Raw genomic sequence first — 15,990 nt, forward strand, 5'->3', positions numbered from 1 at the left:
TGATGAGGTCCTAAGCTACTGAAGGTAATGGGGTCCTTTATATGTCCAGCTGTCTTTTTGTGGTGTAGTGGTTAAGAGCGGTGGACTCATAATCTGGTGAACCGGGTTCGCGTCTCCGCTCCTCCACATGCAGCTGCTGGGTGACCTTGGGCTAGTCACACTTCTCTGAAGTCTCTCAGCCCCACTCACCTCACAGAGTGTTTGTTGTGGGGGAGGAAGGGAAAGGAGAATGTGAGCCGCTTTGAGACTCCTTCGGGTAGTGATAAAGCGGGGTGTCAACTCTTGCTGTATGTAGGTTTTATTTCATTTGTTTTTTATCTTATACTTTTGGAAATGTACATCCAGGTTTTCTCCCCTTTAATTTTTTTGGGGGGCCCCCAAGAGAGTGGGGCCCTAAGCTATAGTTTGTTTAGCTTATACGTAAATCTGGCACTGGGACTGACCATCAGGTTCCTTGAAGTTTGCTTTTTAAATCAAAGTTGCTTCCCACAAGCTATTCTTTACTCATAGATGAAAAGATATGGACATATTCCCCCCCCCCTTAAGGGTAGGGGGGATAGCCAGGGAGAGGGAATTTTGATCGGAAAAACACCTTGTGGGGAAACAGTTAAGCATCTCTTCCACAGCTGTAAGAATTGTTGAGTTGAGTAGACAGGTCTAGGATTGTGCTGTAAGGGATAGAATTCCTTTTTTTACCATTCCCCCATTCTCTGCATGATGAAAGGTGTTTAGATGACAACCACAAGAACTAAAAACACTCAACACTATCATTTTTTTAACAGCTTTTATAATACCAAAGCACATTGGAAACATTTTGTCCTTTTGGATTGTAACTTACTGATTTCTGAGCTTGTTGTGTCAGCATTTCCTTTTACCCCCATGGATAAAAAGGATAATAAATCTGCATTATGCTTGGAGGAAAACACTTTCATATGAGCTATTTCTAGTAACAGGATGAATTCACCCACTGGCTGGCCTTCAATACTTCCATTTAATTATCTTGCCAATGCTGAGAAAAAACTAGGATCTGAGGAGACAGCCGTTTTTACTCAGATATCAGTCCACAGGTTTCAATGGTATTTACATCCCTGAACCTTTTTAGGATAGCAGCTTCTGGGCATGGCCATCCTACACTCACTCAGGTGAAAGGAAACTCAACTGGAGTTTTATTTCCATCACAGTATTTGTGAGGCTTGAGTTAATGTGCTTCTTGTTCGCATAAACACTCTAAACAGTGCCAAAAATTATTCCTTTCATAACTGGATCACAGATTTGGGAAGGGGCCCTGGTCAGTGCAGACTCTGGAATTGAATAGCTGTTCAGCCTCTGATTAAAGATCTTCAGCAAAGAACAGTCCACCATCTTCCATGGTCCAAATCCATTTCTAACCACCTTTATTAACAAATGTGGCACAAAATGTGGCAGTGACTCATATTTGATACTTCAGAGGAAAACCAGGGCTGAACCTACACTGACCTATTTAACATTAATAGAATGATGTAAGATATAGCTAAAATATGTAATACATAAAATGTCACAGGGCATACTTGTAATTTAAGGTATTTTTTCTTACTTTGTTCTTGGTTTGTTTCCATTAAAACGCTGCTGGTTGCAATGCAGAACCCTCTAGTATCACATTTTAATAAGGCATTAAGATTATTAAAAGCAATGTGTCATGTGTCCATCTACATTACCACAACCCTTCCTTAACCTCTTTTTAATGTTAAAAACATGAGCATAAATCTGCCCCAGGGATTCCTGAAATATATGAATTATTTTTCTGTTGTACCAACAGTCTGAAAGTAAATCAAATACATTTCTGAGCACAATTCAAAGTGTTGGTGCTGACCTTTAAAGCCCTAAACGGCCTCGGTCCTGTATACCTGAAGGAGCATCTCCACCCCCATTGTTCAGCCCGGACACGGAGATCCAGTGCCGAGGGCCTTCTGGCAGTTCCCTCATTGCGAGAAGTAAGGTTACAGGGAACCAGACAGAGGGCCTTCTCGGTAGTGGCGCCTACCCTGTGGAATACCCTCCCTTCAGATGTGAAGGAAATAAGCAGCTATCCTATCTTTAAAAGACATTTGAAGGCAGCCCTGTTCAGGGAAGTTTTTAATATTTCATGCTGTACTGTTTTTAACACTTGATTGGGAGCTGCCCAGAGTGGCTAGGGATACTCAGCCAGATGGGAATAATAAATTATTATTATTATTATTATTATTATTATTATTATTATTATTAGGAGATGTAATGTACCTCCTCATACAAGTCAGATTTGTCCCATGTCCACAGCTTTCATGGATGTCATACCAACAGTGTAAGCAAGTTTCCCCAATATTGTTCTCCAAAACAATGGAACTGAATCAGTTTACTATGGTATAGTTTTTCCCATTGTAACTGCTCTTGGGAGGAGGAGAGGGGGGTGTTGCCACATCTTGCTTCTCTCCAGAAGTGGTCCTTATGCCTATCTTGGCAGCATGGGTAACTCTTAGGCAGATTTGACGAGGAGACTAAGGCAAGCCCAGTCTGGGAAAAGTTTCTCCTCACTTCTTTCCCTCAGTCATGGTACAAGTAAAAATGTAGTATAAACACCAACAACTGGGAAACACTGGCCTGCAAGCCTTTACCAAAGGTGTCATGGGCTTTGAAGATGCTCGTGTCAGCATCGCCCTTGAGCCAGTGCCACCAACTGGACTCACACACTTCAGCCCCGACTGGGCTAGGCGAGCTGGGTAGCACTTCCAGAGACCACCTTCTGCACAGGAACAGGTCAAAGTGCTGTGGACTCACAGCTTAGAGTTGTGAGCACCGGATTCACTCCAACAAGAAGACAGTCGTCGCACAGCAGAGTATAGCAGAGCATAAACGACTTGGAGAGCAGCTCTGCAGAATATCTTCTTTTATTCTATCTACAACTAAAATACACAACTATGTTATGATGGCTGACTGGGAAAAGTTATGGACCACAGGTATGAAATTTACGGCATGTAATGCCCTAAGAGAGAATTTAATGAAAATGATTTACAGGTGGTACATGACACCAGTCAAGCTTGCAAAAATTTATCATTTGCCCGAAAACAATTGTTGGAAATGTAATGAGACTGAAGGTACATTCTTTCACCTTTGGTGGATGTGCCCAAGGATTAAGACATTCTGGGAGAAGATTTATAATGAAATGAAAAAGGTATTTAAATATACTTTCCTGAAGAAACCAGAGGCCTTTCTCCTGGGCATGGTCAGCCAATTGGTGCCAAAGAAGGATAGAACATTTTTTATGTATGCAACAACAGCAGCAAGAATACTCATCGCAAAGTATTGGAAGACTCAAGATTTACCCACCCGGGAAGAGTGGCAGTTGAAGTTGATGGACTACATGGAATTGGCGGAAATGACTGGCAGAATCCAAGACCAGGGAGAAGAGATGGTGGAAGAAGATTGGAAGAAATTTAAAGATTATTTACAGAAATATTGCAAAATTAAGGAATGTTAGAAAGATGTTAGAATGAAGTTACATGGCTTTAGCAGAAATGCTATAAAGAATTAAGTACAATAGATTGTAAATGGATTAAAGGAAAAAATAATGTTAGAATTTGTTAAGTTAAATGATAGGACAGAAAATTGAGGAAGATGGAAAGGATTTGCTGAGATAATTAATCGAGGTAGAATACAAAAAAAGGAAGGTGTGAGGAGGTCGCTGAAACAAGTAAATGAAAGTTAATAACATTGAAAGTATTGGATGTGTTTTTTTTCTTTCTTTTAATTGTTTTTGTTTTATTTTTGTTATGTATATGTAGTATTTTTGTCTTTGTATTGTATTGTATGGTTTTGTTATGTTTAATTCTTTCTCTTTTCTTTCTGTAACTTTTAAAACTTTAATAAATATTATTTTAAAAATAAAATAAAATACACAACTATGTACAGAGCTAAATGAGGTCTAAACGAAAATGCTGAACTGCACTGAGTGTCTGCAGCTGCTCTTAGCAGCAACCTTATCTATACACACGATCTCTCTCTAACACTCAGTCTCTCTCTCTCTGAAGTGAGGCTGGAGCGGAATAAGTAGAGAGCAGAAACCGCCCCCTCCTCTCTGGAGAATCAGCAGAGAACATCAGCAGATTCTTGGATATGGGAGGGGTGAAATCTCCTCAGCTCGAACTCAGGGCAAAACAAGCTAAGAGGAAGGCATGCTTGGCAAACCCTCACCGGGATCAACTCCCACCCGGAAACCTATGTCCCCACTGTGGAAGGACGTGTGAATCCAGAATTGGCCTCCACAGTCACTTATGGACTCACTGTGAAGATTGTGTTCATGGAAGACAATCTTACTTGGCTACAAGTGATCGCTAAAGAAGAAGAACTATCAAACATAGCTGTTTGTGCTGAGGGAGGATGTTTGATAGGATTTTCCAGTGAAAGGTCTCAAGGCTATGTCTCTCCTGCCCGCTTTCATAGCCATGCAAGTATTTGGGTCATATGGGAGTGTGGCCAAGACACAGCGGACATCTCTCTCCCTCTCTCTCTCCATGTATGTGTGTATATATATAAAAACACACAGAGAGATACACAGTCAGAGAAAAGATTCTCCCACATGACCAAATGTCACAAGATTACAAAAGGCAACTTTTTCACATGAGAAGATATACTGCAGGAGACCCTTGAAGGTTGCAGAGAGCCTCTGTGCTTCTACCCCTGACTATGCTAGTGACTGGGGAAAGGGTTAGGTTTTGGAAATGTCTCAGTTTCCTGGATTTTATCCTGCAAAACTGAATGAGAGCCAGTAAGAACCAAGCCAGTCCCTGTCTTCTCAGTCCTGCCCTCAGTTCCATTTCATGGGCATGCTACAACTGAAATAGGCTTTTTTTTTTTTTGGTTGAGGTGGGTGACCATTCTGTCAGAGGCTGACTAACAATGGTGGCAAGGGTGGGTGAGGATAGAGTCAAAAGTAGCTGAAGACACCTCGTTTTTCTCTTTCTGCTGCCTCACCCCCATTCCCCCCTGATTTTCTCTCCTTGCCATTACATGAAATTGGCTCAGTGGCCACGTCAAATCCAGCCCCAGGTTCCTCTCTTGGCATATTCTTTGCTGTGAAAAAGAAAGTGCTCGATAGCTCTACATTTATTAATGAAATAGAAAATCTAACTGCAAACATGGGCTTCATCAAGCCATCTGGTATCACATTCAGCCCGGATCCATTATTCATCATTCAGTATGAAGTGAAATATCTAGAGTAAAGTAAATAAATTGTTTTGACATATGACAGTCTTTAATTTGAAGAAATAAATAAAGGAACTGTTGTTCTGGTTTCTGGGGGTGGGGAGAGCAGCAGCTTTCCAAAATAAGCCTATTCTGGTTTCCACAGCCCTGCCTTCGTTGTCTTTTTTTTTAAAGGGTTCTAACAGGTATAGCTTGAAGCTGTATGAAACTGCCATAAAAATGCATTTGAAATCTATTTACATATTTATATGTACTGTGCAGCTTGAAGGATACTTCAACAGCAGGCATACCTTGGAGAGTTAACTAAATGGCAGACAAAAATTGTTTTCCTTTGTGGTCTCCAAATCTTACAGGAATGGAAGCAGACTGAACATGCTGCCATTTCCTTTTAATTAGCTCCACACATTTAGTCAAAGAAGATATTCTTTTCTTTTTTCCCTTCCAAACAAACCTGGATAGATGCTGACAAGCTACGGACATCTTTGTGGGCCAAACTTCTGACATTAATTTCCCTCAGATGGTAACTCAGAACAATAGTTTCCAGGATCAAGCAAAAAACACAGGAGGAATTGTAAAGGTTATAGACACTGAACAAATGTTACCTAGAATAACACTTTATTGTGTACAGAATTAGGATGTCTTAGACGTTATGGCCTAGCAGGGAAATTTAATAAGCAACAGTGCAAACCTATTCAGAAATAAGACCCATTGAACTCAATGGGGCTTAATCCCCTTTAAATAGGATTAGAATTGCAATTTAAGTGCTTTGTCCTGTTTCACACATGCAGGTATATCACCTGATTTTTCTGCACTTGGTTAAGGGCCGCTTATGTGTTCTTTGTATACACATGTTCATCCCTTGATGACAGTAGTATCAGGTGATGATATGCTTGTGTAAATTGGTCATCACAGACTTAGCGCTGCAGGTAGGACTTCCATATTTCCCTCACATCCAATACTTTTCAGTGAAATAAGCTTCCCTTCTTCAAGTGCACAGAGAAATCAAGTGGTAGACAAGCACATGTGAACCAGACCTTGATGACTGACAGCGGAATCCGTGAAGTGGCCACAATGAAAAAACGTTGTGCTTGAAACAATAACATATGTGAAGATTCACTCACACATCTCAGCATAGGAGCTAATTCTGAGGGGCCGGGGTCCCTTCACCCCTCCCCAATAAAATATTTGAGTGGGCCACCTCCCTAAGTTTATGGGCATTGCCATTGAAATGGTCTGCATGCACCACATATTGTTATTGATTATGCGGGCTAGGTACTGAAGAGTAGGTGGGTTCCCACGAGGCAAGACACAGTGATAACAGCAATAACCTTTATTGAAATAACAGAACTGGACAACAGGAGCAAAGCAACTTCTTATATAGATTTCTGAAGGGCTGGGCCACTCCCAATGTGATTGGCTGTCTAAATTCCCAAGCTGTGAATCATGATTCAGAGTTTAAGGGGCAATGGCAGAGGCCCAAACTCCTAAACGGCCTCGGTCCTGTATACCTGAAGGAGTGTCTCCACCCCCATTGTTCAGCCCGGACACTGAGATCCAGTGCCGAGGGCCTTCTGGCGGTTCCCTCATTGAGAGAAGTGAGGTTACAGGGAACCAGACAGAGGGCCTTCTCGGTAGTGGCGCCCGCCCTGTGGAACGCCCTCCCTTCGGATATGAAGGAAATAAGCAGCTATTTTCTCTTTAAAAGACATCTGAAGGCAGCCCTGTTTAGGGAAGTTTTTAATATTTAATGCTGTATTGTTTTTAACACTTGATTGGAAGCCGCCCAGCCAGATGGGTGGGGTATAAATAATAAATTATTATTTATTATTATGAAATGTTCTGTGATTGGATATCATGTATTGAATCAGAACACAGGGGCTCAGAATCCTGAGTCCAGACTGAAGCTCAGGCAAACACAGACCACTGAATACATAACAGGTACCTCCCAATATTTTACTGAAGTTGGGACCTGCATCTCAGTGGGAACTCACCCACGTATATCAGATTTCCCTGCTACTTCTGTAACTTGCAGTCTTCCTGAAGTGTGATGTTCATGTTTCACAACTAATTGCAACCCATACACCTTCCTGAATATGAGGCAAATCTGAGCTGTGACAATTTTGCATTTTGGGGCTGAGACATCGACGAGGCTTATGGAGCTTTGAACAGCTGATAGCTGTCATTTTTGTTCCCCCCAAATACCATTAACAATATAACAGTTGGGGCTGCAGAATCAGAGGACCAGGGCATTTCTCGCCAGTCCTAGAGGTTTAATATGTTCTAAGGGCCTTAGTAACCTTTCCTGGAAATTTCTGGCACTCCCACCTCTTTGGCCTGATGTCTGAAAGGGTGTTTCTTTCCATTTCTCCTATAAGATCTTCTGACTAATCTGCAAGTAAAAAAGTAGATAACGTAGGGTTTGCATATTGGCTGCCTGTAGACAACATTTGATAGTGTGTCAGGTATATTTTAGTTTAACAAGTTTCAAATATGACTGTAATTGTGAGGAACCATTGCTTTTTCTGGTTGGATCTTTGAAGAAGTCCATTCCCTCTCATCAGCCTGCGCAATACCACATCTGGTTTCTTTCAGTTCAGTAGCAAAGGAGAACAAAATAGATTTGACAGGGCACCTCAACCGACATAAACGGAATATATTTATACACGATTAAAGCAAATCCCACTTTGTTTCTGTGACAAAAGAATGGAGGGATTAATTTGTTTGAAATTGATTTTTATGACTTAATCATGTATTCTAAATAGGATACACTGCCAGCACTGTGATTCAATTCTCAGACCACATTCTGTCACTACCCCCATCATATCTTCATAGTAAACACTTATCTTTTGATGTCTGCTCTAAAAATATGAACCTGGTTTAGAGCTTCATTGCAAACAAATCAGAGATGGGGAAGAAATTTGTACTTAAAGGTAAACCTACCAAATTTGTATTTTCCGAAACAACGTGTGAAGCAAAACACAATCATCTTTTGAAACTTGCAGTTTTCCAAATTTTGCAATGCAAAGTAACAAATACAGTGGTACCTTACGGAATGCCGTAAACCTGGAAATAAATGCTTCAGTTTTCGAACACACCTCAGAAGTTGAACATGCCACGTGGCTTCCGCTGAGTGCAAGTTCCTGAGGCCTAGTTGTCGGTTATTGAGTTTTCAGTTTTTGAACTTTTCAGAACTCGAATAGTCTTCTGGAACGGATTATGTTTGAAAACTGAGGTACCACTGTACAAAAATACAGTAAACTGTGCATTAAAAAGCATAAGTTCTGAAAGTAACAATGAAAATGCATATTAAACAAAACTGAATGCATCCTGCCAACTCAAATGGAAATTGGAGAACTGAAATTAATACTGGGGGGGGGGGGGACCCAAACTGACAAATTCATCAATTCCTAGGATGCAGACAGAGAAACACACACACACACACACCACCTGAATCTGAGAAATTCACTACTCTGATTGAAACACCTTTTCTTTGAAGACAATTCATTGTAGTGTGTCATCCGAGCAATTCACCTTCTTGAGAATTCTTCAGAAGTTTTGACCAAGTGGGAACCTCCAAATTTCCATTTAATATTGGTCCTGCTTGGGTGTTCACTGGGTTCAAGTGATGCAAATGGCATATGGGAGAGTTTGGGGGTGCTGCCAAGACCTGTACCCGCACATGCATCAAAGCACTCTCCAAGTTGCAAAACTCATTTCTGAAGTCTGGAGCCTCTTCCACTTGTGCAAACTCCTCACCCTGAAACCCTGATTTGGCAACACTTGTAAGAACTGCACGGGAAGCCTTGTGGACAGCATTAAACAAAACTATGGTGAGACATTCCATGTGTGTAGCTCCTGAAAGGTCAAACAGGAATATGCCTTCATAGGATATCCATTGTTAACCTACAGATGAGTTTTTCCCCCTGAAATGCAAATGAATGTATTTCAGCTTTCTGTGAAGTTCTTTGGCTATTGTTCCTCAAGAGCAGAAAATTCCACATTTGCCTTGAAATTTCACTTTATGTTAAATTTTACTAGCACTCTAGAGCAACTAAGCGGCAATCAATCAGTGACAAGATGGATTAAGATCATCTGTTGTTCGACGTTAAATTGAGCAGCGTCTTGGGTGAAAACAGTGCTTTCATCGGGGTTGCAGTAAACAATCATCTTTTTCTTTTTCTTTCTGCAACATAACATACAAACACCCCCAAAACAAACATCCATAACTGTTGGAAACTATCCTAGAAATAACAGCAAGTTTCCAAATAATGATCCTAGAATTGAAAAGAGGGCATCTTACAGTGCAAGCTTTGGAAGAACTGCACAAATTTAAATGTTCAAATGCGAACAAGTGAGCATTGCCCTGCACAGTCAACTGAAGGTACAAACACCACTAGCGAAGCAGCACCCTCTCGCAAGTGAAACTTGGTTTGCATACATCCTTGGGAGGAGTCGCTATGAACCTGCACCATCACAAACAGAAACAGGAGCACTTTGAGTCACTTCTGTGGTTTCATTATTTTGTAGGAGGATTCCAGCACATACCAGCATAGGGGCTAGCTCCAGGGGGGTCAAAGCATTGTGGGCTCTTTCAAAGTTTTTTAGAGGGGACCAGGGGTGGGGCTTGTTGAGGCCGGGCATGGAGCAACAGTAGGATGTTGTGTCAGCCCCCCCCCCAAGTGCTTAAGAAGATGGCACCTCCGAACACCAGAAATTTAGATTCCAGCACCGAGGACCTTCTGGCTGTTCCCTCACTGCAAGAAGTGAGGTCACAGGGAACCAGGCAGTGGTACCCACCCTGTGAAACACCCTCCCATCAGATGTCAAGGAAATAAACATCTATCTGACTTTTAGAAGACATCTGAAGGCAGCCCTGTTTAGGGAAGTTTTTAATGTTTGAAGTTTTATTCTGTTTTTAGTGTTCTGTTGGAATGTGGGTGGAGCTGTGGTCTAAACCACTGAGCCTCTTGGGCTTGCCGATTGGAATGTCAGCAGTTCGAATCCCCGTGACCGGGTGAGCTCCCATTGCTCGGTCCCAGCTCCTGCCAACCTAGCAGTTTGAAAGCACATCAAAGTGCAAGTAGATAAATAGACACCGCTCTGGTGGGAAGGTAAACGGCATTTCCGTGCGCTGCTCTGGTTTCGCCAGAAGTGGCTTAGTCATGCTGGCCACATAATATGGAAAAACTGTCTGTGGACAAATGTCAGCTCTCTTGGCCAGTAAAGCAAGATGAGCGCTGCAACCCCAGAGTTGTTCGCAACTGGATTTAACTGTCGGGGTCCTTTACCTTTTACCTTTATCTTTTTAGTGTTCTGTTGAGAGCCACTCAAAGTGGCTGTGGAAATAATAATAATAATAATAATAATAATAATAATAATAATAGTGTATTAAAGTGTTGTGTCACCCAGATGCATAAAAAAGAATGAACCTTTAGCAGATTGAAAATTAACAAGGAAATGAACTGAAAGCTTGGGATGAATGGGTGATTAACAGTAATATGGATAAGCACTGCAGATGCAAATTAGGATGAATTCAGGATGAATGCCCATTGTCATATAACCTCCCCCAAAACAGTTCAGAATGAATGTTCAATAAATTGATTGCCTGGAGTCCTTGGAGAATGAGCGTAAGAAACCCTTTCTCCTCCCATTCCCAGAATGCTTTTTAATCATTCTTAACTATGAATTATTCATTTTCATTTTTAACTAAGGAGTTCTGTGCATACACACCTAAGTTGAGAAAAAAAAGAGTACTTTTAAAGAACAGACAGTAACACACACAAACATTCAATCTAACAAGTTGGGAAATCGACCTCTGGAAAACTATGCATCTGCTTTTACAAATAAATGTCCCAAACACACAAGGACACTTTCCGAGATCTATGAGCATATCCACAAAAATACAAAGGGAAGCCTTGCACGTCCCTAGTTTTGAGTGAAGTTATTGGCTTATCTCAGATTGCTTCCAGCAAAGTCAGAACTTTGATGTTTATTTCCTGCTGGATGTCCTTCAACTCATCTCCTCTAAGGCTTAATTCGTATATTATACTGAGACAGCTTGGTAGCCCATCATTTAATGAAAGGAGTTCTCATAGTTTAATAAAAATAAAGTTTGAAAAAGAAAAAAAAACTGCTTCCCTGTGGCCAGATTCCATGTCATCTCAATCATCTATGGAATCTCTGCTAATATAAAGATAAAAGGTAAAGGCAAAGGACCCCTGGGTGGTTAAGTCCAGTCAAAAGTGACTAGGGGGTTGTGGCGCTCATCTTGATTTCAGGCCAAGGTAGCTGGCATTTGTCCACAGACAGCTTTCCAGGTCATGTGGCCAGCATGACTAAGCTGCTTCTAAGGCAACGGAACACTGTGACAGAAACCATACCGCATGGAAATTACTGTATTACTGCTTCAGCGGTACCTATTTACCTACTTGCACTGGCATGCTTTCAAACTACGAGGTTGGCAGGAGCTGGGACAGAGCAATGGTAGCTCACTCTGTCACACGGATTGGAACCACCGACCTTCTGATCAGCAAGCCCAAGAGGCTCAGTGATTTAGACAACAAGGCCACCTGTGTCCCCTAATATAAGGCTGCCTTGATCATGTTATTCCTTCTAAGGCTGAGGTAGCAATTCTTAGATGAGAAATTTTCATTCAGAAATGGGGTCAAAATTATTCACACATTTCTGAAGATTATTGGGTGGTGGCAACCGTAGCTGGTTTTGTTTTTAACTTTTTAAGAAAAATTCTTCTTGCTGGCCACATGCAAGCAGCCACCATTTTCAGCCCACGTGGTTCTCTGAGAACTCTGCTGTGAATCATGAATTAGAGCCATTCCCTAGGCATTGTGGGTCGACAGATGTGGTTGCTGCTATTTCCCACCACAATGTCATGTTGTAACATTCTTCAAAGGAGGCATTGTTGGGGGTGGAATGGTGCCCATAAGTACCTGGAGGCTCATGTGAGCTTGCAGCCATGGGAAAAGAACAAGAAAAATGGTTTAAAGAGGTGATGGAGAAGGCAAAACCCATCTTCACTCTTGTGCTAGTTCTCATGTCTGTGTAAGCAACTATATAGTGGGGCATGAGAAAGCTGGCCTCAGTGCAATCCCACATGACAAGAGCTTACTGATACTAATAATAATAATAATAATAATAATAATAATAATAATTTATTTATACCCCAATAATAATTTTATTATTATCCCCAGCCACTCTGGGCGGCTTCCAACCGAATATTGAAAACACAATACAGTGGTACCTCGGGTTAAGAACTTAATTCGCTCTGGAGGTCCGTTCTTAACCTGAAACTGTTCTTAACCTGAAGCACCACTTTAGCTAAAGGGGCCTCCCGCTGCCGCTGCGCCACCGCTGTGCAATTTCTGTTCTCATCCTGAAGCAAAGTTCATAACCCAAGATACTATTTTTGGGTTAGCGGAGTCTGTAACCTGAAGTGTCTGTAACCCGAGGTACCACTGTACAGCATCAAACATTAATTTTTTCCCCTAAACAGGGCCACCTTCAGATGTCTTTTAAAAGGAAGATAGTTGCTTATTGCCTTGACATCTGCTGGGAGGGCGTTCCACAGGGCAGGTGCCACTACTGAGAAGGCCCTCTGCCTGAGGTGATGTGGGAACCAACCACAAAAATGTGAAGGGTGAACTAAGTGGGCGGGGAATAAATTATTATTATTATTATTATTAGTGCCAACTCCCTGGGGCCCTGGGTGCCTGAGCACCCACAAAATTCCCCATGAAGGTGCCAGGCACCCACAAATTTCAGTGCCAGGGCCATGCACGCTGCATGGCACCCACAACCCCAGGCACCCACGGTTGTGGGACCAAGTTGGCACCCCTGCAACCATGTATTATTAAGCCAATGCCAATAACCAAATCTCAGACACCTGCCAGCAGTGGCAGTTGCGGCTCTGGCATGAGCTGCAGCAGTGAGCCCCCCATTCGACTTCAGCATGGCTGTGGAAGGGCATTGCTACTTCCTTTGCTGGCTGCATTAACTACTGAAGCTCACCTGAGATTGTAGCCAATTGCAAGTGGCCCTAGCAGCATGGCCTGAGAGCAGGTGACAGGGAACAATTTGTCTGCTTGGCTTCCCTTTGGTATATAAGAATGCCATTCTCACAATCTGCTCTCAAGTCAGAGCTTGGTCTCTCCCCCCCCCCCACACACCCCAATGCTCTATGTGTGAATCTGCATGACAGTAAGGGAGCAGGACCCGCAGAAGACTTTGCTATTGAAGTCTCTAGTCGTCGGATTTGGAGCCAGGGAGAAATTTGCCTTAAGACAAATTGGGTCCGTCTGAGGGTTTTGCCTATCTCATAGCCGTTGTCACAACTTGATGGTGGATAAGGGTGGATCCTCACCGAGTTATCTCCCGCTTGGACTACTGCAATGCGCTCTACGGGTACCTTTGAAGGTGACCCGGAAACTACAACTAATCCAGAATGTGGCAGCTAGACTGGTGACTGGGGGCAGCCGCCGAGACCACATCACACTGGCCTTGAAAGACTTACATTGGCTCCCAGTACGTTTCCGAGCACAATTCAAAGTGTTGGTGTTGACCTTTAAAGCCCTAAACGGCCTCGGCCCAGTATACCTGAAGGAGCATCTCCACCCCCATCGTTCAGCCCGGACACTGAGGTCCAGCGCCGAGGGCCTTCTAGCGGTTCCCTCATTATGAGAAGCAAAGCTACAGGGAACCAGGCAGAGGGCCTTCTTGGTAGTGGTGCCCGCCCTGTGGAACGCCCTCCCATCAGATGTCAAAGCGATAAACAACTACCTGACATTCAGAAGACATCTTAAGGCAGCCCTGTTCAGGGAAGTTTTTAATGGGTGACATTTTAGTGTATTTTTGGTCTCTGTGGAAGCCGTCCAGAGTGTCTGGGGAAACCCAGCCAGATGGGTGGGGTACAAAAAATAAATTATTATTATTATTATTATTAGTCCAGTTGGATGGTGGGGTCGGAACTCCGACCGTTCTAAGGAATCAGGGAATCCCATCTAAGGGATCCAGCATGGAAATATTTCTGTCCAAGGTGATTTGCTCTGATTTGGGGTACTTCATAAGGCGACCTATAACCTTGGTTAGCCCTGCCAAAATAACCAACTAGCAGATAGGTTGGTTGTTTCAAATGCCCGTGCCGAAGCCTGTTGTCAGAGCTGCCTCTAGGTCCCAGCTCACAGAGGACCAACGCTAGGCTGTAGTAATGTACAAAAGTCTTTATTGAAGTTCAGTTTCCATTTCAAAGCCACAGCGTGCAGCCCTACGTCTTAAACCCTAGATCGGCGAAGTCCCGTCTGAGTCTCCTCCCCTATGACACCAGTTTAAGATCCTAGCCCTGCTCCACCTTTTACGCTGCTCTCTCCTCCTCTGGGTCCTCCTGCCTGCTGGGGCATTGCCCTTTCTGGACTCTTCCGACGCTGAGTCGCTTAGCTCCTCCCCCTCCCTCCGGCGGGCTTTAGGACCCGGTTCCCAATCCTCCTTCTCTGCTGTCCCGCACTCCTGTACATTTGAACTTGCCTCTCGCGCCAGCCCAGTGACCTTTCTCCTAACCGTTACAGTACTTCGGTCACTGTTTCCCTCTTCCGGGACACTGGCCAGATCTGACCTCTCCTCCGTTGTCCGACTTTCTGATGGAGGCGTGGTCAGCCCTGCCTTATCTTCTCTCCCTGGTGGGGAATGCACTGGCCCCGATCCTTGGGACTCTTCCCCCCCACTCTGCTCTGGTGGGGAAGCTGGTCCTGATTTCCAGCTACTGCTCTGGGAGTCCCTGCTGCCCCCTTGCTCCTGGGGCGTTCCCCTTGGGAACCCCCTACCCCTGGCCACTGGCGCCCCCTTCTGTGAATCTTCCGATTCGCTGGAGAGGCTCATGGAATCCCTCGGTCCACTGTCCTCTTCTCCTACGCTCCCCTCGGATTCTTCCCCTTCGCTCTCCATCTCCTCTCTTCCCTGTGCCTCTGCTCCTGAGCCCCTGACACCTGTTGACAATCAATAAAGTTGTGGTCTGTATGAATCCCTAGCGGTTGTCCTGTTTACTGCAATTACACCATACTTAGGCCCTGCCACCCACAGCTTAACCCTGCAATGGTTATTAATAGTAAACTACGTTCCACAATAGCCTGAAAGATGAGCTTTCGTACGTAGGGGCAGGTTAGAAATTTGGTTCAGTTCAAATTTAAAGGTGAATCTACCTGTTATGAACTTTCTGAAACTGTATGAGAACTGAAGTGCAACCATCCTTTCAAATTAACACTTCTCTGAATTTTGCAATCCAGTTCTGCTAAGTCATGTGCACAAAAACTCCATTTAAATGCATATATTACTAAATGTTTATATATTAAGGCAACGTACAAAAATGCTTTATTTTAGGGGGAGATGCAGGCTAATATGTATACATTCAGAAATCTAATGCACTAAAATGATGCTTAATTTTACACGAGGAAAGAAATTGCAAACTGATGCAGACATGAAGAGAAATGAACTTATAATTGGAAAAAAAATGAGGAACTGAAATTGACAGATTCACTGATCCCTACCCACAAGAGATCTATTCTAGCGATGCCAAACTCATTATGTATTTTTTTTTTTTTTTTTTTTTTGTTCCTTTGGCAGCTGTGAATTGTTGGAAAGCCTTTTCTTAAACTAAATAAGATTAGGGTTTCTTTTTATACCTTTGGAGATTACTTCTTGTAGGAGGCTTACATTCAGTCTTCTTAAGAGTTTCTTAAATATGCATATCTTAGATAATTGTTACATGGAGAG

The sequence above is a fragment of the Podarcis cretensis genome (genome assembly GCF_951804945.1).
Source record: "Podarcis cretensis genome assembly, chromosome: 9".
Classification (NCBI taxonomy): domain Eukaryota; kingdom Metazoa; phylum Chordata; class Lepidosauria; order Squamata; family Lacertidae; genus Podarcis; species Podarcis cretensis.